This window comes from Cydia amplana, chromosome 8, assembly GCF_948474715.1.
Source record: "Cydia amplana chromosome 8, ilCydAmpl1.1, whole genome shotgun sequence".
NCBI classification, from domain to species: Eukaryota; Metazoa; Arthropoda; class Insecta; order Lepidoptera; family Tortricidae; genus Cydia; species Cydia amplana.
Genome location: NC_086076.1, coordinates 11,770,780 through 11,797,065, shown reverse-complemented (window position 1 = coordinate 11,797,065; position 26,286 = coordinate 11,770,780). Strand labels below are relative to the sequence as shown.

General features: G+C 34.3%; 2 protein-coding genes across 2 annotated transcripts in view; one reads left to right on the top strand and one right to left on the bottom strand.

Annotated features, from left to right (window-relative positions):
* LOC134650286 (larval cuticle protein A1A-like) overlaps positions 1-24,318 on the bottom strand; it is a 62,597-nt gene extending 38,279 nt beyond the window's left edge. Inside the window, exon 1 of the mRNA XM_063505246.1 lies at positions 24,300-24,318. The gene's annotated coding sequence lies outside the window, so the exon portion shown is untranslated. The remainder of the gene's footprint in view (positions 1-24,299) is intronic.
* LOC134650339 (bifunctional heparan sulfate N-deacetylase/N-sulfotransferase) overlaps positions 1-26,286 on the top strand; it is a 157,580-nt gene that overhangs the window by 25,600 nt on the left and 105,694 nt on the right. The window lies entirely within an intron of this gene.

Genomic DNA, 26,286 nt, shown 5'->3' with positions numbered 1-26,286 from the left:
CTGCAACTTTCTGCAAATCTATTTAATTATAGTGATAAGCGTAGGACTCTTTTCTTACCTGCAGTAATTTACTATCTCATTCACTTTCCGTAGGTGTGAAAGAGATAGCATACGTAAGACCTCAAGGCTGGTAGGAATAATAAACAAAATACATACTTAATACGCAAAGAAATATACATTGAACCATCATAATTATAATTTCGCAGTTTACTTTCTATGTAGCTTCATTATAAAATTATCATCACCGTTTCGAAGGCTTCAAAAATTCAAATCAATCCGACCATTGAAAAGAGGGGTGAAATTCATTTTACTATCTATATACATTGTACTACATATAATATGACGTATAATATGACCAAATAAATGCCATTTAACCTTGTTACCACTAACTCATGTATCTACAATTACATCAATTAGTCATGACACGGCAGAGTACTGATAACAATACTGTAGTGTAGTACAATAATAAGGCTTTATTGTTGTCACTATGACTCTCACCGCATTCTGCTTAATCCTAAATATCCTAATACAATAGAAAATACCACGACCTTTAAACATTCGGTGCACTTGCGTTGTAGCGCGTGCCAGCGGAGCGCAGCGTTTCGATTTAAATACGCATGTTGCTTCGCCCGTGTAGGTATATTTATTATCTTCATGTTATTAGGTACTAGGAAGTGCAAATAATTGACTTCATACATGAAAGATATTTTGCAGATTTTGTTCAATAGTCACCTTCAACAACACGAGAGTAATCTAGAGCAGAGTTGGGCAAAAAATAACTTGAATAAGAATAAGAATAAAAACAGAAATTTCATTCTTATTCCAATCGATTTGAATAAGAATAATTCTTGCACTCGTTATTTTAGAATAAATAGAAAGTGAATAAATCATGACATTTTTATTTTAAATGAAAAAGACAAAACGGAATATTTATTCCAGATGTAGGATTATACTAAATAACGTTTTATTCAATTAGAATGTTATTCTGAATTAATTTAACTTTTGTAGTTACATACTACTACTTTTAATTTTGTAAGTTTCTAAAATAAATAAAACAAATAAAACCAAATCAAATTAATTTTATTTCAATAATATAAATACAATAATACAATTAAAAAAAAACACAAACAAAAACACTAAAACTACCTTAAAATAAAAAATAAAAAAGCACACTAAACTATAAAATAACCTACTTATCGCCCCCATTCCGACCCCCACCCAGCCCAAAAGTGCCAAAGATACTAGCGGCATTACCGCGCTGGATGGCAAGCGATATCTGTTGGACTAAGTAGGAGCCTGAACGTGGATCGCACCCTCTGTCACGTAGACGCCGCCCCAAGTCTCCAACCAACTTCTTCGCCTCCGAACACCACGGCCCAGCAGCTTCCACCGCGACCGGGACAAAATCGTACGCTGGTTCCAGGTTAGCGTATTTTAAACGCTTGAGCCTCGCGGCATTTGTCGCGGCTGCGCCTGCCAGCCGGCTACCGGGAGCAAGATGAGTAGGCGCAAAAGTACTCACGCAGGTTGCATCCCAGAGCAAGCAGCGGCCTTTGGCCCACGGAACCAGCGTTAAGCCGTCCGGGCGCTTCCCGTCTGTACGGCTTAAGCCTTGAGGCTCCAGAATGCAAGGCACGTTCGCCGAGACCATGGTACGACGTATTAATTCATTGATCGCATGGTGTCTCGGGAACCGCCCCGCAGCCCGGGAGCAGCTCAGGCCGTGGTGCCCATTCGCTTCCACCGCCATTCCACATATACAGCGATGGGGCTCGCACACCTTGGAACCCAGCCGTAAGGCGACTCCTACTCTCAGGGTGTCGTTGTCCAGTAGAGTCCCCAAATGTGGCGAAGGCAGTGCCTGCAACCAGGCCCCCGATTCAGGTTGTCCTACCGCTTTAAGACGAGCCACATCTTCAACCCTAACCGCCTGAGCCAGCAATTGCGAATATGTTAGCTCGCACAAGGTGTCGTCCCAGAGTCTCTGCAAAGCAGGATCGTCCGGCTGCGTCCCACCAGACGACCGAGTCGACCACTCATCAAGGGCCTCCTGCAGGAAAGGAAGGCAGATGTTGCCACTGTTCACGGAGAGAATCTTCGCAACAAGGCCCGCCGAAGCATGAGAGGAAGCGAGGAACGAGACAATTCCAATGTCATGCATACGGCGAATACCTAAACCCCCATACCGAATAGGGAGTGTTGCCTGGCGCCATTGTTCATCAACCAATTGGATGTTTAATAGACCTTCCAGACCCTGTTTGAGCACGGTATCGTAGTCCTCTGTGTCTTGCTTAAACATCCAAGTGGGCGCCGTCCGCAGAGAATAAGTTATGCGCGGCATCGAGAAACAGTTACGCAGTAGCGTAAGAGATACATGAGCCGATAAATGCTTTAAACGTTCAAAGGAAGACCCCAAAGCGGATGTCTTTGCCTGAAGCATCGAACTCACGCCTTCAGGGAAAATTGGCGCACCAAGAAGACTAAAAGATGCCTTATTGATAACCTTTACGCCCGGCAGCAAAGATTCAAATTTGGACAAGGAGCTTAACGCCAGGGGGCTGCAAGCAAACAACTCACACTTTGAGGAACTCACCTCTAACCCAATAGCTCGTAGTGCTGGCAAAAGCTTGGCAACGTCATTAAATACGACATCAGAATCACCTCCTATGGTCCCATCGTCTAAGTACCAGACATTCAGAGGCGACTCTAATGCCGCTATCAGACTTTGGATTGCCAGACAAAATACGAGAGGTCCCAATGGATCGCCCTGTTGGGCGCCGACCTGTGAGGCGATTACAGTGCCCTCATAAAAAAGGTTGCTTTTAAAGGCGTAGCACTGGAAAAGGAATGGATACAGATGGGGTGTGCGAAGTTTTACTTGCTGTAGAATGACATCCCTTTCGACAGAATTAAATGCATTTTTCAAATCTAGTTTGACGATGACAGTATCGCTGTGCTCGTGCTTCATTGAAAAATGCCTTGTCGCGTGGATTGCCGCCTCGCACCCCAAAGGTGTACCAAAACCTACCTGGCAAGGCTGGAGGTAGGCCGCCATCTCCTCTCTGACAGAACGGCAACCCGGCAACCGGCACAAATAAAATAGATAAAATAAATGAAATAAATAAAAAAAAAACAAATAAATTATATTATTGACATCTATTTTATTAGTATTGCATTTTAGTTTTTATATAATATTATAAGTATTAGTTTAATTTTTAAGTAGGTTTATTTTAATTTTAGTTTAGGTTTATGGCCTCTCTTGTGTCCGGAGCGCTGGTAGGATCCCCCGCCACGCCAGCCTCAACGACGTCATCCGAAGGGCCCTTGTCAGTGCCAAGATACCGTCGGTCCTCGAGCCCAACGGTCTGGCCAGGGACGATGGCAAGAGGCCTGACGGAATGACGCTGGTGCCTTGGAGTATGGGTCGGCCACTTGTCTGGGACGCTACCTGTGTAGATACCCTGGCGCCGTCCCATATTCCAAGCACCAAAGTTGGTGCTGGTGCGGCGGCATCCTCAGCCGAAAGCCTCAAACGCCGCAAATATGCGACACTAGGTAGTAGCTACATATTTGCGGCGTTTGGGGTGGAAACCCTGGGGCCGTGGGGACCTAGCGCACGTAGCCTCTATAAGGAGCTCTCAAAGCGCCTTATAGAGGCTTCTGGCGACCAGAGGGCTGGCCAATATTTTGCCCAGCGGATCAGCATTGCCATCCAGCGGGGCAATGCGGCCAGCCTTCTGGGTACCCTACCGAGTGACCACGACCTAGGCCAAATTTTTTATTTATAAGTTTTTATTTTTTAAGTGTTATCAATATCATGATTTGCAAATCGAAATAGAGTTACAATTCAGACGAAGGCATTATACAGACCTGCCCGTTTAGGTTTTAAATTTTTAATTTATAGATTTCATAGTTAGTTGTAATGTTTTTTTATTATTACCTTTTAAGTTAAATAAATGAACTTTATCCTAATAAAATAAATAAGATAAATAAAATAAACAAAATAAATAAAATAAATAAAATAAATAAAATAAGTAAAATAAATAAAATAAATAAAATAAATAAAATAAATAAAATAAATAAAATAAATAAAATAAATAAAATAAATAAAATAAATAAAATAAATAAAATAAATAAAATAAATAAAATAAATAAAATAAATAAAATAAATAAAATAAATAAAATAAATAAAATAAATAAAATAAATAAAATAAATAAAATAAATAAAATAAATAAAATAAATAAAATAAATAAAATAAATAAAATAAATAAAATAAATAAAATAAATAAAATAAATAAAATAAATAAAATAAATAAAATAAATAAAATAAATAAAATAAATAAAATAAATAAAATAAATAAAATAAATAAAATAAATAAAATAAATAAAATAAATAAAATAAATAAAATAAATAAAATAAATAAAATAAATAAAATAAATAAAATAAATAAAATAAATAAAATAAATAAAATAAATAAAATAAATAAAATAAATAAAATAAATAAAATAAATAAAATAAATAAAATAAATAAAATAAATAAAATAAATAAAATAAATAAAATAAATAAAATAAATAAAATAAATAAAATAAATAAAATAAATAAAATAAATAAAATAAATAAAATAAATAAAATAAATAAAATAAATAAAATAAATAAAATAAATAAAATAAATAAAATAAATAAAATAAATAAAATAAATAAAATAAATAAAATAAATAAAATAAATAAAATAAATAAAATAAATAAAATAAATAAAATAAATAAAATAAATAAAATAAATAAAATAAATAAAATAAATAAAATAAATAAAATAAATAAAATAAATAAAATAAATAAAATAAATAAAATAAATAAAATAAATAAAATAAATAAATAAATAAAGTAAATAAAGTAAATAAAGTAAATAAAGTAAATAAGGTAAATAAGGTAAATAAGGTAAATAAAGTAAATAAAGTAAATAAAGTAAATAAAGTACTTAAAGTAAATAAAGTAAATAAAGTAAATAAAGTAAATAAAGTAAATAAAGTAAATAAAGTAAATAAAGTAAATAAAGTAAATAAAGTAAATAAAGTAAATAAAGTAAATAAAGTAAATAAAGTAAATAAAGTAAATAAAGTAAATAAAGTAAATAAAGTAAATAAAGTAAATAAAGTAAATAAAGTAAATAAAGTAAATAAAGTAAATAAAGTAAATAAAGTAAATAAAGTAAATCAAATACATAAAATACATAAAATAAAAAATAAAAATAAATAAACAAAATAAATAAAATAATCAAAATAATCAAAATAAATTATATAAATAAAATTAACAAAATTAATGACAAATAAAATAAATGAAATAAGTAAAATAAACAAAATAAAAAAATAGACAAAATAAGTAAAATAAACAAAAACATTAAAATAAACAAAAACATTAAAATATGCAAAATTAAAAAAAAAATACAAAAATAACAAAATAAACTATTAGTTCTATTAATAAATTAACTTTTTCTTTTAGTAGGTATTTGACTGACGGCACATCACTAAATACGAATGTAGCAAACCAATAAGCAACCGATAATAAAGGTTACCATAACTGAATAAAAACCGGTTAAAAACCCCTAACAAAAACCCTAACGCGATGGGGTTTTGAGATTAACTCGGTTAAAGGTTAAGGTTACCGTTTCAATAAGCTTACCGTTACAATCAGGTAACAGTATGATAGGGTTACCGAATGATACGGTAACCGAATTGATTGGGTTACCGAATGGATAGGATTAAGCGTAAAGAGGGGTTTTCCGGTCCTTGGCCTCAGTGTAACATAATCGTCCAAACCGTGCATTTAAGTTTCGCTTTCAAATTTATTTTATTATGATTAGATAATACAGATGGCATTCTATTAAGTACCTGCAGTAACGCGATAAACACAGTGTTTTTGTGACTATGGGACGTGGAAAAAACTTACAAGTTTAGAAATTGAAAAGGTTAATTTTTATTTAACTCTAAAATTATCCCATCGTGAGATAGCTCAAAAAATAGGTCGCAGCCCTAAAGTTATTAATAATTATGTTAAAAATAAGGAAAATTACGGCCACCAGTATAAAGGACGCACAAAATTTGCCACTACGGATCGTGAACGTCGACTTATTTTACGCACTGCTTCAAATTCCACCAAGACCGCCAGGCAAATAGCTAGTGAAATAAATACTAGAGCACCTCTCTCTACAGTTCGACGGATTATTAGAACATCATCCCACCTCAAACGAAAAAAACTCATGAGAAAACCTCCTTTGCGCGAACAACATGTGGCGGGTCGACTGTCTTTGGCTAAAAAGTACATGTGCTGGAAAACCGAGTGGCGAAATGTGATTTTTAGTGATGAGAAAAAGTTTAATCTAGATGGTCCAGATGGATTTAAATATTATTTTCATGACCTAAGGAAAGAACCGAAAGTACTATCACGTCATCATTCAACTCTCGGATCGGTGATGGTTTGGGGAGCAATTTCTTACTATGGTACTGTTGATTTAATTGTGGTAGACGGAAGACTAAATTCTGAAAAGTATTTAAATTTATTAAAAGAAACAAAAAGTAAGATCAGAAAAGTAATAGGTAGAAAAAAAGTGTTTTTTTAGCATGATAATGCTCCCATACACAAGTCAGCCATAGTTACAAAGTGGTTTGAAGAAAACCAGATTGAAGTTCTAGATTGGCCATCCTTGTCCCCTGATCTGAACATCATGGAAAATGCCTGGGGTTGGCTTTCTCGGCAAGTATATTACAACGGAAGACAGTTTAGTAATAAAGAAGAACTCATTCAAGCTATTTACACTGTTTGGGATTCTGTGGACGTTAATTACATACATTCTTTATATGAATCACTACCTAAACGTATTTTCGAATTAATAAGGTCTAATGGAAGGTATACGAAATATTAAACGAGAGTTTTAATAACTAAACAGTATCTTTTAGCATGTGAGGCTATTCAAGTGGAAGGGTCAATTTATTTGTTTGACGTTATTTCTTAAAACTTTGATTAGATAACAATAAATATTGTATTTACTATTACAAGGCTTCTTGTTTTATTTCATATTTAATGTTTAATATATATCTCCTTTTTATATTACTATGAGAAATATTAATTTTGTTGAGTGAGGCTATTCAAGTGGCTGGCACTGGTATTTGGCACGAAATCTCCTCACGGCTTGGATTTCAGCCGCCCCTTTTTCAACTTTGGAGAAAGTCGTCTTTATTTTAACAGCAGTGAAGTTAATGTGAGCGGGACTTACGATTTTCCTTTGATTCGTTAAAAATGTTTTTTTAGGTTTCAGGATAAGCTTGTTTTTATTAGGGCTTGCGTAAATTTTGGTGATTCGGTTCGTGAGGTCGCATTGTCTGTGCTGTGGTTGCGCTCGGCACTCAACGCTTGTAGGGCCAACAGATCGGTTTTCGATATGAATGGACCGAGCATTTCTATAATACTTAAAGCACAATAGAGTGTGGAAAGGAGTGGGCGAGGCGAGAACAGTGCGGTGAACGTATACCTAGCTATTGTGAGGCGTCGACGTCGGAAGACCTTTGTTCTAGCAGGGCACGGCTCGGCGCCGGGCGGCGAGCGTTACTTTATCTTATTACACGTGTCGCTTGCGGTCTAACGAAGCTGCCCACCGCAATTGTTCCACCTTCTGAATTAATGTGACTCGCCTTATAATAGCTCGAGCCGGTGCCTAACCGTAACTATTGTGTTTACAATGTGCTCTGAGGACAATCTCGCCGTATCAGATGAATGTATGACAATTCCAGAATAACTTCCTTGGTGCCTCGCACTCGCGTATGGAAATTGATTTAAATTTTCGTATATACACAAATGCTATACATAATACTCATATTATTTATTTTTATAAAGCATGAAGTAAGATTGCCTTAGTCCTTTGTATGAGTCAGATATCCAGTTGATCGGTTTCTATTTAAAAACCTAAAATACCGCAAGTCTTAAATATCTACAAATCAGATTTATTCAAATGTATTATCAATTTTCCGTTATCTTGTATTTCGCAACTCCTTTAACGTGAAAGAGCGCTCCAGGAACGAAAACTAAATTCGCACCCAATTTGGAACAATCTAAGGATTCTAAAGTATGAATATTAAATTTTCAGTTTCAATGCCCATTCCCGTGAATAACAATTTTCTGCATCGGCAGTGCCAGTCCTAACAGGAAAGTTGTCGACTTATAAACATGTCTAGTTTCGAAATTTTAGAATAAATTGGATTATTTAATAAATCTAAATACTTACCTATATCTAAATTAGACATTTTATACCGTTAGTATTGACAAAAAAAATTTAGCTTGAACCCTAAATGGATCATCAATTAAACTCTGTGACCGTACACAATTATAATAATATAACAAAATTCTCTTGTTTTGTATTTAATTCGGTAGCTAAGCTTAGATATTTCTTTATAATTTGCGTTTTACTTACAAAACCTTCGGGTAAGGGAAAATCGCACAAGAATGTACAGGAATATTTATACTAATTGAAGACATAAAACACAGTGGGCTCGTGCAACATTCAGGCCCTGATCTTACGCAAGGTATAGAGCTATAATTGTTTGCCGTACTATATACTATTTATCCCTGACTAACATATTAGGGCGGCGAGTGTGTAACAAAACGAATTTATTCTGTTTAACCAAAGTAAAAAGGAATAATGTTTACGTAAACGCTCGTATTTAATATTGCAAACACGCGTTTTGACCTCTAATTAATAAAGGGCATCTGTCTGTACATTTTCACTTGGTGGATAAACAAGTTCTGAGAATTGAGATATTATTTGAGTACCTATTTTTTTGACCACCAAAGTGGATAAAACCGCTCGAAACAGAAGACTGGAAAGCTTTATAGGAGGCTTTTGTCGGGGACCCCGACAACCTGACTAGTGAAAATTTAAAATAAATAAAAACTATACTTAACTGAGTCAGTGATTATAAAGGCTTATTGTATTGTATTGTATTGTACCCATTTTTTAAAAGTTACATTACTACAGGGGAATAACTTCATCTAAGTTTTATTTCAGTTGTAATGTGATCTTCTCCTCTGGGAACGTCGAAACTTACGATTTGTTTGTCAACTTTCCGTGTCATCCATATTAGAGGTTAAACTCGTGTTTTTAGTTAGGTTGAATATTTTTGATCGTTGCCTGGTGCCTCAGTTACTGGCGGGAGAGGGAGATGGGGTATCGACGGCCACAAACGGCTATGACCCAACAGCGCTAAATTACCTTTCGTTTAGACCTGGATTGTGGCATCTGCCTACAAAGCTGCCATCAGCCTTGCGTTAATGAGTCCTCGCCATATATGCTCGTACTCTAACAATGAGCCCCATTGTTGCTGTTTAAAAGCTTAATAGGCGTCTGTTCAATTCTCATTGTCTACTCTACTTGCATCGAAGCGTATGTACATATATTTTCTTATATTTGTTCAGTGTTGACTCGTAAGTCCTCACTCGTATAGTATCAAGATTATTCTTGATTTTATTATTCCATTACAAAATGAACGTCGTTGCTGCACCTGCTTACTTAATTAATCGTTTCGTAGTCTCACAAAGTCTCATTTTGCAAGAAAATTAATTTCAGTCTACGTGTCTCACCTCTACTTACTTATAGCTTAGATATAGCAAAGTTCGCCTTGAGTTGAATCAAAATGCAATTTTCTTAAGTTTTACGTAAGAAACAAATGGTAAATCATGGTCCTTATTTTCAGCTAGTTAAAGTTAAAGTTTTGGTGGAATATTCCTGAGATCCCCGTTTCTCCTTGTTTTCTAGTAGGTACCTAATGTATGCCTTGACGATGGTAAAGATGGCGTTGCCTCGCCGATCTCGCCTTTATTCCAAAGGCTTTTAACGTGTTCGCTGCCATACAAGTCTGCTATTTCTGTTGAACATAATTCGGCTTAACAGGCTGTAAATAATGTGGATGGTACAACAAAACTTTACAATATTGCAGTCTTAAAATACTTAGGATGTCAATGGATAAAACGGTTGCCCGTTTTTGCTAATAGTTAAATAAAACAGCAATCAGCAGCAGAGTCACTCCAATTTCAATAAATTCCTTAAAGAAATTCTCTCCCTTTTCCCAAATTAAACCATAGTTCAAAATAATAGGTATGAACAATTATCATTATTTTATGCGGGCGTAAATTGAAACAGTCTATAACGAGATTAACGACTAGCACATACCCAACGTGAGCCGCATGCCTGCACCACATGTATTTGCATCGATAAACTAAGTTTTGCTTGTATTATCCGATCGAACAAGCTCAAATGCAAATAAGTACCGGATAGTTGGATCAATGGGAATGCACATTCTGTTTCTAAATTAGTGAATACTTTTTATTATTTATTTACTACCTACACAAGTGCCTCCTAAGAAATGTAAACCAAATGAAAAAGCGGTATAAGTATGTATTTTTAGATACTCATTTGAGTCATTGGTATCTACGAGTATCTGAGTCATCAAAATTAGCAAATCTGTGCAAAACATTTAATATTTACCAGTTGCTTTTTGGTGAAGGAAAACATCGTGAGGAAAACGGACTAAATAAGGCCTAGTATCCCCTCTGCGTTGGAAGGTCAGATGGCAGTCGCTTTCATAAAAACTAGTGCCTACGTCAATTGTTGGGAATAGTTGTCGCATAATGCCGGGATAACGCGAGCAAGAAGAGAAGAAGAGGATCCTTTTGACGAAAACACGGAATATATTTTTTCTAAAAAGTGAGTAGGTAACAATCTGTTGTTTGTTCGTAGCGCGGTCAGGGAACTCGGGAAGTCGGAGCAAGAATTAAAACGCCCAAGGAAAAATTAATCTAGTGTCCCGGCCCGACAAATATTGTTGTTTGGTCGGTCCGGGGGCTATAAGTAATCTGGGCACGTTATGCACTCCGTCGGGCGGTTTATTGGAAAAGTGGATCCTCGCTGACCAAGGACCGGAAAACCCCTCTTTACGCTTAATCCTATCCATTCGGTAACCCAATCAATTCGGTTACCGTATCATTCGGTAACCCTATCATACTGTTACCTGATTGTAACGGTAAGCTTATTGAAACGGTAACCTTAACCTTTAACCGAGTTAATCTCAAAACCCCATCGCGTTAGGGTTTTTGTTAGGGGTTTTTAACCGGTTTTTATTCAGTTATGGTAACCTTTATTATCGGTTGCTTATTGGTTTGCTACATTCGTATTTAGTGATGTGCCGTCAGTCAAATACCTACTAAAAGAAAAAGTTAATTTATTAATAGAACTAATAGTTTATTTTGTTATTTTTGTATTTTTTTTTTAATTTTGCATATTTTAATGTTTTTGTTTATTTTAATGTTTTTGTTTATTTTACTTATTTTGTCTATTTTTTTATTTTGTTTATTTTACTTATTTCATTTATTTTATTTGTCATTAATTTTGTTAATTTTATTTATATAATTTATTTTGATTATTTTGATTATTTTATTTATTTTGTTTATTTATTTTTATTTTTTATTTTATGTATTTTATGTATTTGATTTACTTTATTTACTTTATTTACTTTATTTACTTTATTTACTTTATTTACTTTATTTACTTTATTTACTTTATTTACTTTATTTACTTTATTTACTTTATTTACTTTATTTACTTTATTTACTTTATTTACTTTATTTACTTTATTTACTTTATTTACTTTATTTACTTTATTTACTTTATTTACTTTATTTACTTTAAGTACTTTATTTACTTTATTTACTTTATTTACTTTATTTACCTTATTTACCTTATTTACCTTATTTACTTTATTTACTTTATTTACTTTATTTACTTTATTTATTTATTTATTTTATTTATTTTATTTATTTTATTTATTTTATTTATTTTATTTATTTTATTTATTTTATTTATTTTATTTATTTTATTTATTTTATTTATTTTATTTATTTTATTTATTTTATTTATTTTATTTATTTTATTTATTTTATTTATTTTATTTATTTTATTTATTTTATTTATTTTATTTATTTTATTTATTTTATTTATTTTATTTATTTTATTTATTTTATTTATTTTATTTATTTTATTTATTTTATTTATTTTATTTATTTTATTTATTTTATTTATTTTATTTATTTTATTTATTTTATTTATTTTATTTATTTTATTTATTTTATTTATTTTATTTATTTTATTTATTTTATTTATTTTATTTATTTTATTTATTTTATTTATTTTATTTATTTTATTTATTTTATTTATTTTATTTATTTTATTTATTTTATTTATTTTATTTATTTTATTTATTTTATTTATTTTATTTATTTTATTTATTTTATTTATTTTATTTATTTTATTTATTTTATTTATTTTATTTATTTTATTTATTTTATTTATTTTATTTATTTTATTTATTTTATTTATTTTATTTATTTTATTTATTTTATTTATTTTATTTATTTTATTTATTTTATTTATTTTATTTATTTTATTTATTTTATTTATTTTATTTATTTTATTTATTTTATTTATTTTATTTATTTTATTTATTTTATTTATTTTATTTATTTTATTTATTTTATTTATTTTATTTATTTTATTTATTTTATTTATTTTATTTATTTTATTTATTTTATTTATTTTATTTATTTTATTTATTTTATTTATTTTATTTATTTTATTTATTTTATTTATTTTATTTATTTTATTTATTTTATTTATTTTATTTATTTTATTTATTTTATTTATTTTATTTATTTTATTTATTTTATTTATTTTATTTATTTTATTTATTTTATTTATTTTATTTATTTTATTTATTTTACTTATTTTATTTATTTTATTTATTTTATTTATTTTGTTTATTTTATTTATCTTATTTATTTTATTAGGATAAAGTTCATTTATTTAACTTAAAAGGTAATAATAAAAAAACATTACAACTAACTATGAAATCTATAAATTAAAAATTTAAAACCTAAACGGGCAGGTCTGTATAATGCCTTCGTCTGAATTGTAACTCTATTTCGATTTGCAAATCATGATATTGATAACACTTAAAAAATAAAAACTTATAAATAAAAAATTTGGCCTAGGTCGTGGTCACTCGGTAGGGTACCCAGAAGGCTGGCCGCATTGCCCCGCTGGATGGCAATGCTGATCCGCTGGGCAAAATATTGGCCAGCCCTCTGGTCGCCAGAAGCCTCTATAAGGCGCTTTGAGAGCTCCTTATAGAGGCTACGTGCGCTAGGTCCCCACGGCCCCAGGGTTTCCACCCCAAACGCCGCAAATATGTAGCTACTACCTAGTGTCGCATATTTGCGGCGTTTGAGGCTTTCGGCTGAGGATGCCGCCGCACCAGCACCAACTTTGGTGCTTGGAATATGGGACGGCGCCAGGGTATCTACACAGGTAGCGTCCCAGACAAGTGGCCGACCCATACTCCAAGGCACCAGCGTCATTCCGTCAGGCCTCTTGCCATCGTCCCTGGCCAGACCGTTGGGCTCGAGGACCGACGGTATCTTGGCACTGACAAGGGCCCTTCGGATGACGTCGTTGAGGCTGGCGTGGCGGGGGATCCTACCAGCGCTCCGGACACAAGAGAGGCCATAAACCTAAACTAAAATTAAAATAAACCTACTTAAAAATTAAACTAATACTTATAATATTATATAAAAACTAAAATGCAATACTAATAAAATAGATGTCAATAATATAATTTATTTGTTTTTTTTTTATTTATTTCATTTATTTTATCTATTTTATTTGTGCCGGTTGCCGGGTTGCCGTTCTGTCAGAGAGGAGATGGCGGCCTACCTCCAGCCTTGCCAGGTAGGTTTTGGTACACCTTTGGGGTGCGAGGCGGCAATCCACGCGACAAGGCATTTTTCAATGAAGCACGAGCACAGCGATACTGTCATCGTCAAACTAGATTTGAAAAATGCATTTAATTCTGTCGAAAGGGATGTCATTCTACAGCAAGTAAAACTTCGCACACCCCATCTGTATCCATTCCTTTTCCAGTGCTACGCCTTTAAAAGCAACCTTTTTTATGAGGGCACTGTAATCGCCTCACAGGTCGGCGCCCAACAGGGCGATCCATTGGGACCTCTCGTATTTTGTCTGGCAATCCAAAGTCTGATAGCGGCATTAGAGTCGCCTCTGAATGTCTGGTACTTAGACGATGGGACCATAGGAGGTGATTCTGATGTCGTATTTAATGACGTTGCCAAGCTTTTGCCAGCACTACGAGCTATTGGGTTAGAGGTGAGTTCCTCAAAGTGTGAGTTGTTTGCTTGCAGCCCCCTGGCGTTAAGCTCCTTGTCCAAATTTGAATCTTTGCTGCCGGGCGTAAAGGTTATCAATAAGGCATCTTTTAGTCTTCTTGGTGCGCCAATTTTCCCTGAAGGCGTGAGTTCGATGCTTCAGGCAAAGACATCCGCTTTGGGGTCTTCCTTTGAACGTTTAAAGCATTTATCGGCTCATGTATCTCTTACGCTACTGCGTAACTGTTTCTCGATGCCGCGCATAACTTATTCTCTGCGGACGGCGCCCACTTGGATGTTTAAGCAAGACACAGAGGACTACGATACCGTGCTCAAACAGGGTCTGGAAGGTCTATTAAACATCCAATTGGTTGATGAACAATGGCGCCAGGCAACACTCCCTATTCGGTATGGGGGTTTAGGTATTCGCCGTATGCATGACATTGGAATTGTCTCGTTCCTCGCTTCCTCTCATGCTTCGGCGGGCCTTGTTGCGAAGATTCTCTCCGTGAACAGTGGCAACATCTGCCTTCCTTTCCTGCAGGAGGCCCTTGATGAGTGGTCGACTCGGTCGTCTGGTGGGACGCAGCCGGACGATCCTGCTTTGCAGAGACTCTGGGACGACACCTTGTGCGAGCTAACATATTCGCAATTGCTGGCTCAGGCGGTTAGGGTTGAAGATGTGGCTCGTCTTAAAGCGGTAGGACAACCTGAATCGGGGGCCTGGTTGCAGGCACTGCCTTCGCCACATTTGGGGACTCTACTGGACAACGACACCCTGAGAGTAGGAGTCGCCTTACGGCTGGGTTCCAAGGTGTGCGAGCCCCATCGCTGTATATGTGGAATGGCGGTGGAAGCGAATGGGCACCACGGCCTGAGCTGCTCCCGGGCTGCGGGGCGGTTCCCGAGACACCATGCGATCAATGAATTAATACGTCGTACCATGGTCTCGGCGAACGTGCCTTGCATTCTGGAGCCTCAAGGCTTAAGCCGTACAGACGGGAAGCGCCCGGACGGCTTAACGCTGGTTCCGTGGGCCAAAGGCCGCTGCTTGCTCTGGGATGCAACCTGCGTGAGTACTTTTGCGCCTACTCATCTTGCTCCCGGTAGCCGGCTGGCAGGCGCAGCCGCGACAAATGCCGCGAGGCTCAAGCGTTTAAAATACGCTAACCTGGAACCAGCGTACGATTTTGTCCCGGTCGCGGTGGAAGCTGCTGGGCCGTGGTGTTCGGAGGCGAAGAAGTTGGTTGGAGACTTGGGGCGGCGTCTACGTGACAGAGGGTGCGATCCACGTTCAGGCTCCTACTTAGTCCAACAGATATCGCTTGCCATCCAGCGCGGTAATGCCGCTAGTATCTTTGGCACTTTTGGGCTGGGTGGGGGTCGGAATGGGGGCGATAAGTAGGTTATTTTATAGTTTAGTGTGCTTTTTTATTTTTTATTTTAAGGTAGTTTTAGTGTTTTTGTTTGTGTTTTTTTTTTATTGTATTATTGTATTTATATTATTGAAATAAAATTAATTTGATTTGGTTTTATTTGTTTTATTTATTTTAGAAACTTACAAAATTAAAAGTAGTAGTATGTAACTACAAAAGTTAAATTAATTCAGAATAACATTCTAATTGAATAAAACGTTATTTAGTATAATCCTACATCTGGAATAAATATTCCGTTTTGTCTTTTTCATTTAAAATAAAAATGTCATGATTTATTCACTTTCTATTTATTCTAAAATAACGAGTGCAAGAATTATTCTTATTCAAATCGATTGGAATAAGAATGAAATTTCTGTTTTTATTCTTATTCTTATTCAAGTTATTTTTTGCCCAACTCTGCTCTAGATTACTCTCGTGTTGTTGAAGGTGACTATTGAACAAAATCTGCAAAATATCTTTCATGTATGAAGTCAATTATTTGCACTTCCTAGTACCTAATAACATGAAGATAATAAATATACCTACACGGGCGAAGCAACATGCGTATTTAAATCGAAACGCTGCGCTCCGCTGGCACGCGCTACAACGCAAGTGCACCGAATGTTTAAAGGTCGTGGTATTTTCTATTGTATTAGGATATTTAGGATTAAGCAGAATGCGGTGAGAGTCATAGTGACAACAATAAAGCCTTATTATTGTACTACACTACAGTATTGTTATCAGTACTCTGCCGTGTCATGACTAATTGATGTAATTGTAGATACATGAGTTAGTGGTAACAAGGTTAAATGGCATTTATTTGGTCATATTATACGTCATATTATATGTAGTACAATGTATATAGATAGTAAAATGAATTTCACCCCTCTTTTCAATGGTCGGATTGATTTGAATTTTTGAAGCCTTCGAAACGGTGATGATAATTTTATAATGAAGCTACATAGAAAGTAAACTGCGAAATTATAATTATGATGGTTCAATGTATATTTCTTTGCGTATTAAGTATGTATTTTGTTTATTATTCCTACCAGCCTTGAGGTCTTACGTATGCTATCTCTTTCACACCTACGGAAAGTGAATGAGATAGTAAATTACTGCAGGTAAGAAAAGAGTCCTACGCTTATCACTATAATTAAATAGATTTGCAGAAAGTTGCAGGCGTGTTTGCACTTGAGACCGTCATTCATTACTCATTGGCAATAACAATAGGATTAAGTCGTGGCGTGGTGAATTATTTGTCAGCATTTGCTAAACACGTGCGGCAAGCGTTGTGTCAAATATACCTGTTAATTTCCGTCTAAATAATAAATGCAAATTTTAAATATCAGAAGAGCTTTTAAAAACACCATAAGTCTTGGTAGTAACTCGGATACTGAAACCACATACTATAGTTCGTTTTTTTTTTAGCATTAGAAATAAGGTAATAGTACATTATTGCAGAGGCCGGGAAAGGGCAATTCGTGGATGAGTTTCGATTCGTTCGAAGAAGACGAATCCACGAATTGCTATTCCTGCCGAGGCATATATAGTGCTTTTCTCCAAACATGCGAGGAAATAAGGTAAAATAATAATTATTTAAGCAGCAAGCATCACTCAAATCGAACCTTCACATCAAAAATGTCAAAAACAATTTCCCTCTAAAATATTTTTTTTTTTAAGTTAAGGGCACAAACTTATTCTGCCATTCAGTACCATTCAATATAATTGTGCAATATAGTTGGTCAAACCAATTTGTCAGTCAGTAAGAACCAGGAAAACTATACCCATCCTTTTCTTTTGGGTGCTAGTACTAGTGTAAGACAAAGATAGTATGATTCTCTCTGTCTCTGTTTATGTACACGGATGAGATCCTTAAAAAAATATAAAAATAATCTTTGATTTTATTAAGCAGTATTTGCACGATCATACACGAGCACAACGGTCTTGTAAGAACGAGACAAGTAAGGTCGTTTATCTTACTATCTCACTCTATCCTATAGTTTGAAATGATAGCTGATCGGGTCGTGTAGACGCGGCTCGCGGCTACAATAATTGGCTGTTTGCGTTTTTTATTTTTAAAAAGTAAAAAACACTACAGTAATAAGTCATTACTGTAGTGTTTTTTTCATTCCCGTCCACTAGAACAGGACAGCGATAGTTTGATTTTTTTAAATTAGAGTTTGACAATAACGTAGAACTTCACGTACTATTTTTGCTACAATAAGGTGAACATTTCCGAGCATATTGGAGAAAACAATCTTGATGTCTCTTTTAATTGAAAAGCACATTTTAAAAATAAGTTACGGTAAATATGTAACAATTATGAATCTAATACGATCTTTTATAGTCTTCTGCTTTCATAAGTAATAGTTATGGTTTTTAAAAAGTGTTTTTCAATTAAAAGACATGTCAAAATCGCTTACCTTCTTTCAAGTTCTTTCTAATGCTAAAAAAAACGAATTATAAACATAATTCGAAAACAGAAAAAAATCATGAGTATTTTCCCCATTTGTTCCTGCCCAACGTGATCGCCGCGATACATGAGGCGGGGACATATGGGAATGATTTAACTGAAGCGCCTATTCCCATCTGTGCCCGGCGGGGAGAAATAGGAATACACCATATCAAGCCATTCCTTATCCTACCTTTAAAAACATCTTTTTTAGGGTTCCGTACCCAAAGGGTATAAACGGGACCCTATTACTAAGACTCCTCTATCCGTCTGTCTGTCACCAGGCTGTATCTCATGAACCGTGATAGCTAGGCAGTTGAAATTTTCACAAATAATTAATTTCTGTTGCTGCTATTACAACAAATACTAAAAACAGCATATAATAAATATCTAAGTGGGGCTCCCATACAACAAACGTGATTTATTTGCTGGTTTTTGCGTAATGGTGCGGAACCCTTCCTGCGCGAGTCAGACTCGCACTTGGCCGGTTTTTTATTTTTTACATTAATTTAGGCACAGTGAGCCATTGAAGAGTTTCGCTATCCACCATCCGTTCAGAGCAGCTGAATTGTACCTGATGATTTAGTTATCACATTAAAATAAATACGGGTATCGTCCAATACCAAGACTATGCGGCAGTAAATTAAATTTGTAAGATTTTATTGCATAAAATCAGGTATAAATTAGTCAAGAAACATAATAGTTTCTTGTCTAATTTACTTCTATCTATACGTAACGCCTATATGGCACCCATACTACATGTTTAATCCAGGAATATTATTTAGAATATAAAATCATGATTATATTTATTTGATTAAGAATGAGATGATTCTTATTCAATTTTTTCACATACGAATTATTTCCGATCAAAATTATTTGAATAATTTTGACGGGAATAAAATCAACATGATTTTATTCTTAGGAATTCTTATTTAAATAATGATTTTATTCTTGAATGCCCAACACTGCTTACTAAGTATGTATGTAATGTATGTATCTATTTAATTTAATCAAAACTATTTCACCTACCAATGTTATAGATACCCAATGAATATGTATAATGAATTCTGCCCTAGTAGCACGGTCGCATTTTTATCGTTTATCACCATGCCTGTCACGTTCTAACAAGTATGTAAGTGCGAAAGTGACGGGCATAGTGATAGTCGATAAAAATGGAACCGTGCTGAGCCCCCTGGTATTAATGAAAGATTTGTAGTATTAAAATAAGTTTATAACTGCTATAGATATATATTTTCTGATCGCTGCATTAAGCGGTACAAGGTAAATTACGACTTAGCTCATACAACTCACCGCATCTAAAAACATTTTAAACTAAAGTCTATTTTTTATTCGGTAGACTAAAATGACATTTCGTAGTATGAACATCATGTGTCATTTCATTTCATACTATGAAATGTCATTTTAGTCTACCGAATAAAAAAATAGACTTTAATTGCTTATTATAAAATAAGCTCATAATAACTAGTACATATGTCATTTGTTAACAATGGTAAAATATCTACCACAATCCGCTAGCGCATGTATCTTTATCACAAAGTGTTTTTTTTTTAAATCACTTAAGATAAATTATACCTAACTAGGTACCAGTAAAATTACTAGTTAGGTGAAAATTTTTCTTTAAATCAGTCTTTAATCTGTAGGTACATATCAAGTGTGAACCCGAAAATAAAAATAATAATCTAAGTAGCATAAAATATATCTAAATAATAGCAGATATTACTAGGATAGGATGTTGTTTACTTGCAACCCCTTTTCTAAAAATTTCTAAACTAGAATTGACAAAAACAATAGGAACACACAGGTATAAAGATAAACAAAGGAATGGCCGCGCTGCGCCGCGGCTGTCGCTCTAAAAATAATACTGTAATCGCTCACTTGTTTTCAATTTTAGCTTAAGGACTCAAAGTGCAATATTGTTTGAATTGACAATAAGCGAAGTTACCGGCAAAAAAACTTGTTTGTGCTGGAGGCTTCATAGACCGCCCATGCCAACCACGGTTATTCAATAATAAGTTGAATTTAAGTCTGCGTAAAGTTTACAATCGTTTGAACTGGTTCAAAACCTTATTATGAGGTAACAGCATAGACGGGGTTTTTATTTCGGTTACCGGTAACAGGGGTTAACTCGATCTGATACGGTTACCGAATCAAAGTGTTACCTTATGAGACGGTTACCGTTATGGTAGGGGTTTTTATAACCACTTCTAAAATAACCCTATGAAAAACCCCGGTTAAGGTAACCGGTTCCGGTCCCTGTCGCTGACTCGCCTCCGCCACACCGCGCCAACTGCCAACGCTCTCCAAATGTTTGCTGGCCCCGTATTCCCTTCACTTACCAGGCCTTCGACTCAAGCGTCCCATTGTTATTGTTTTCTTAATATTCGTTACAACTATGTGCTCTCAGAGATCTTACTTATACTGGATTTGTCTAAAAAACGTTTCCTCCTCTTTGAAGAAAGATATAAAAAACCTTGGCAGCCTCGTTGTCTCGACGAACCTATGCACCAGACATTCTGTTATACACTTACTAGCTGTTGCCCGCGACTTCGTACGCGTGGATTTGTATATTGGTGGTTATATATTCTACATTAGCTTAGAACATTATGCAGCAAAAGATCGCAGTAGGACGGTTAATCATTTGTTAATTATTAATATTACAACGCATGATACTTGTCTTTCACAACCTACGAAGCTTCAAGCCCCTAACTGAATAAAATTGTTCTCGATATAATCCCTCTCAACCAGAAGATTTTCATGTCCTCTATTTAATAAAACCTACTACTTAACTACCTATTTACGAAGTTTGAAGTTCCTAGCTTTAAAAAAAATTTGAACCCTATACAAACTTTCAACCCCTTTTTAACCATTATAGGGGATGAATTTTTAAAAACGCTGAAATTACTTTTCTTGTATTTTAATAATATGCCCATATACAAAGTTTACAACGATTCAAGTCCCGCACTCAAATGAATGTTTGACCTCCATACAAATCTTCAACCCCTTTTTCACCACCATGGGGATGAATTATCAAAAACTCTGAAATTAGTTTTCTTCTCCTTTTTACGAAGTTTCAAGTTTGTTTGCAACTTTACAAACTTTCAACCCCCTTTCGACCCTTTAAGAGATGAATTTTAAAAACGCTGAATTTACTTTTCTCGTATTTTAATAAAATGCCATTTTACAAAGATTCAAGCCCCGCACTCACAAAAATGTTTGATCACCATACAAACTTTTTACCCTTTTTCACCACTTTGAAAGATGAATTTTCAAAAACGCTGAAATAAGTTTTCTTCTCTTTTAATAAAATACCTTTTTAAGAAGTCTCGAGTTCCTAGCTTAAAATAAAATGTGAACCCCATAAAAACTTTCAACCCCTTTTTAACCCTTTTAAGGGATGTACTTTTAAAAACGCTGAAATTACTTTTCTTGTATTCTAATAAATGCCTCTGTACAAAAATTCAAGCCCCGCACTCACAAAAATATCTGATCTCCATACAAACTTTCAACCACTTTTTCACCACCTTCAGATATGAATTTTCAAAAACGCTGAAATTTATTTTTTTCAGTTTTAATTTAATACCTTTTTACGAAGTTTCAAGTTCATAGCTTAAAATAAGATTTGAAACCCGTACAAATTTTCAACCCCTTTTTAACCCTGTAAGGGGATGAATTTTACAAAACGCTAAAACTACTTTTCCTGTCTTCTAATAATATCCCCAAATCCAAAGATTCAAGTCCCGCGCTCGACAAAATGTTTGATATCAATACAAACTTTCAACCCCTTTTTCACCACCTTACAGGATGAATTTTCAAAAACGCTGAAATTAGTTTTCTTGTATTTTAATTTAATACCTTTTTACGAAGTTTCAAGTTCCTAGCTTAAAATAAAATTTGATACCCGTACAAATTTTCAACCCCTTTTTAACCCTGTTAGGGGATGAATTTTACAAAACGCTGAAATTACTTTTCCTGTCTTCTAATAATATCCCCAAATACAAAGACTCAAGTCCCGCGCTCGAAAAAATGTTTGATATCAATACAAACTTTCAACCCCTTTTTCACCACCTTACAGGATGAATTTTCAAAAACGCTGAAATTAGTTTTCTTGTATTTTAATTTAATACCTTTTTACGAAGTTTCAAGTTCCTAGCTTAAAATAAAATTTGAACCCTATACGAACTTTCAACCCCTTTTTAACCCTATTAGGGGATGAATTTTACAAAACGCTGAAATTACTTTTCCTGTCTTCTAATAATATCCCCAAATGCAAAGATTTAAGTCCCGCGCTCGAAAAAATATTTGATATCCATACAAACTTTCAACCCCTTTTTCACCACCTTAGGGGATGAATTTTCAAAAACGCTGAAATCAGTTTTCTTGTATTTTAATTTAACACCTTTTTGCAAAGTTTCAAGTTCCTAGATCAAAATAAAATTTGCACCCCAAGACGAACTTTCATTCCATTTTTAACCCCCTTAGGGGTTGAATTTCCAAAAACGTTGCAATTACTTTTTTTTTGTAATCGGCTATTATGCCTTTCTAAGAAGTTTCAAAGCATTTGTAATGGATTCAAACTTTCAACCCCTTTTTAACCCTGTTAGGGGATGAATTTTCAAAAACGCTGAAATTACTTTTCCCGTCTTCTAATAATATCCCCAAATACAAAGAATCAAGTCCCGCGCTCGAAAAAATGTTTGATATCCATACAAATTTTAAACCCCTTTTTCACCACCTTAGGGGATGAATTTTCAAAAACTCAAAAATTACTTTTCTTGTATTTTAATTTAATACCTTTTTGCAAAGTTTCAAGTTCCTAGCTTAAAATAAAATTTGCATCCCAAGACGAACTTTCATCCCCTTTTTAACCCCCTTAGGGGTTGAATTTCCAAAAACGTTGCAATTACTTTTTTTGTAATCGGCTATTATGCCTTTCTAAGAAGTTTCAAAGCATTTGTAATGGATTCAAACTTTCAACCCCTTTTTAACCCTGTTAGGGGATGAATTTTCAAAAACGCTGAAATTACTTTTCCCATCTTATAATAATATCCCCATATACAAAGTTTCAAGTCCAACACTCACAAAAATATTTGATCTCCATACAAACTTTCAACCCTTTTTTCACCACCTTGGGGGATGAATTTTCGAAAACGCAGAAATTAGTTTTCTTGTTTTTTAATATAGTACATTTTTACAAAGATTCAAATTCCTAACTTAAAATAAAACTTGCACCCCATACAACCTTTCATCCCCTTTTTAACCCCCTTAGGGGTTGAATTTTTCAAAATCGCTTCTTATCTCTTGTACACTTTATAAATTCAACCTAGTGTGCAAATTTCAACTTTCTAGCTTTTGTAGTTTCGGCTCTGCGTTGATGAATCAGTCAGTCAGTCAGTCAGTCAGGACACTTGCATTTATATATATAGATTTACAATGGAAATTTCGTCGTAAATAACTCTATTGTTATCTTAAATACAATCTTCACGGGTGGTCTATAAATCTATATCTAATAACGGGTAGCTAATAAGGTTGTGGCATCCTGTTTCGCGGTTGCATGTAAAAGCTGTGTGAGTTTAGTTATGAATGTTACATAAATTAAGATCATAAAAAAATACATTGTATTTATAACGACTCAAGAACAGTAGAGCTAATGAGTAGAGTTTAAAATACTCCCGCTAAAAGAATTGAAGCGAGCACTCGGATATTCGAGGAAGTTGTCCATTAAAATTTATTCAGTCGGGGCTACTTGAGCTTCACTTAAGATCTGTATTTAAAGAAACATTTTATATTTAGATATCTTCCGGGAGTACCTGTTACCGACTCTATCTTTCTCATCAGTTTCACTTGATATGGTACATTATTTGTCCTCTCCTTCCAAATTTTTCCGGATGTACTTAGACCATTACAGATTATACTGATCAACCTTTCGAAATTTCACTAATTGAGCTACGGGTGTCGTCTCGCGATTTAAACCGGCAAACAGTTTAATTTTGTTCTGTATTCAAGTCATCGTTCGTTTTGGTACAATTAATTTATTTAATAAATTCTTAGAGGTTACAGCGCGCCGCCTGTCTCCGCACCGCTTCGCCGTTATAAATTTATACCACCGGACGTGTTCAGAATTTATGCGCAGATGTGTTTTCTTGGCGTGCGCCCTTGCAGCGAGAGGGGCATCTCTAGCAAGCGCCGCGCCACTACCAGATGCCTCCTTCATACCTTGCCTCACAATCCGACACAACTATCTAAACTAATTAGATTTGTACCCAGCAACGACTGGTGTTGCTTGCTTATTACTTAATTAAACGTGTTTGACGTCACGTTTCACCCGAATATACAGAATTTAATAAACCCAAACGTATACGAGCGCGTATTATAATCACGGTGCGAACAAGATAGTAGAATCAGACGCCGGTTCCTACACTTCTTACTATCTATAGTCTTTGATAGCGCCTAGCTAAATTTGTACTTTCATTAATATTCAAGATACGCAACGGGATAAAACAAACTGCGCACTAAACGTAAGAAGGGTATTAAGGGCGGGAGTAGGTATCCTTTACGCATAACGAGTTATTGTGGTCCTCTAGACTCGTAACATTTATATCATGTTCTCGGGAAAGTGCCGCTTAGATGATATTTTTATGGTAAATAATTCTTATTTGTGTTTTAGGTTGTAACCGTAACCTTATACTTAAAAGAAGGGTAATAAAACAAGCAGGGAAAGGGGCATGAAGTAACAAAAATGTAACTAGTCTTTTATAAATATTTCTCTAAGAAAAAAAAATGTGGCGTAAAGCCAGTGGACTGTAGTTTTTCTGTGCTATACTAACCCTTGGCTTACCGGCGGTTATGGTCTCTGCTGGTAATGGCTGCTGTTGTCTGGTTAACTATTACACACACTTTTATTGTTTTTACTGTTTTTTTATTATAAATTAAGATCTTTCTTTCGCGATTCATGTGACACCAAGAACAAAAGATTTTCAGATGTAATTTTATTAATTTTTAATTGGGCAATGCTTTATTCTATAGAAGTGGAATTTGAGCTCAAATTGTGCTTTGAATTGTTAATGCCAGCAACGAAACTGTGTATTTATGTCGAGGAGATACAGACTAACAGGAAAGATTAATTTGCGGAGGTGATGCGACAGGTACCTACTGCAGCAGACAGCAGTTATGACGGCACCCTTTGTCCCCGCGGCCGGTGTGCCTGTCCAACCACGATGACATTATCTGGTTAGTTTTAATTAAGTCTTTGACTGTTCATTTCCGATTGTACAACTACATTCCAGTAAAAAATGCTTAGCCTCCATACTGAACAACTCGTATATAATCAGAAGTCAAGTTCGTTATTATTTTTAATGAGGAAGAGTCGTTACATATCAAAGCAACAAATTAAGTATGTCACATGATTTTAGTAATGAATAGATATTTACTAAGTGAATGAGCTACATGGAACTTTTAATTTTATAGAAGATATTAAATTGAATCATACAGCACACTTTTATTCTTTTTTTTTTCGATTTCTTATGAAACCGTCCGCTACAAGCAAATGAGTGCTCGTATGTTAATTGGCACTGTACAAGAATCCAAGTAGGTAAGTTTAAATATACCAATTAGGTACCAATACGTGATAAACAGTGTTCTCAGGAATGCTTCTGTTGACATATTATATAGGTAAAAATGAGATTTGTATTTGAATAGTAGTAGATTCCACATTGTAACTTAGTCCATACAGGTTTTAAAGTTCCCGGATAAAACGTCGAGAATATGTTTTCATACCATAAATCAATCTTAATCGATTTACCCTATATTTCAATATATGTGAGTGAAATCTCTTATAAAGTCCCAGTTGGAGCAAGTCTATGTGCGGTCGCTACTTAATTATCTGCTACTCATATTACTCGGTCTGTATTTCCCCAAGGAAATTCTTCATCGATATTCCGCTGTAGATATACCCTTTCCTTCGGTCTACATTTTTTTTTAATTTCATTTTGCTTATTACCGATTGAATGCCGCATAATCCTCTAGAATTGTCTTTTCATCGGTTTTCTAAGTGGCATTGTTAACGCAGTTAAATGTGAATTAATTGTGGGCGACGTTAAAGCCCTTGAATTAATTCAATTCAGTATATCGGTGTGGAAAGTG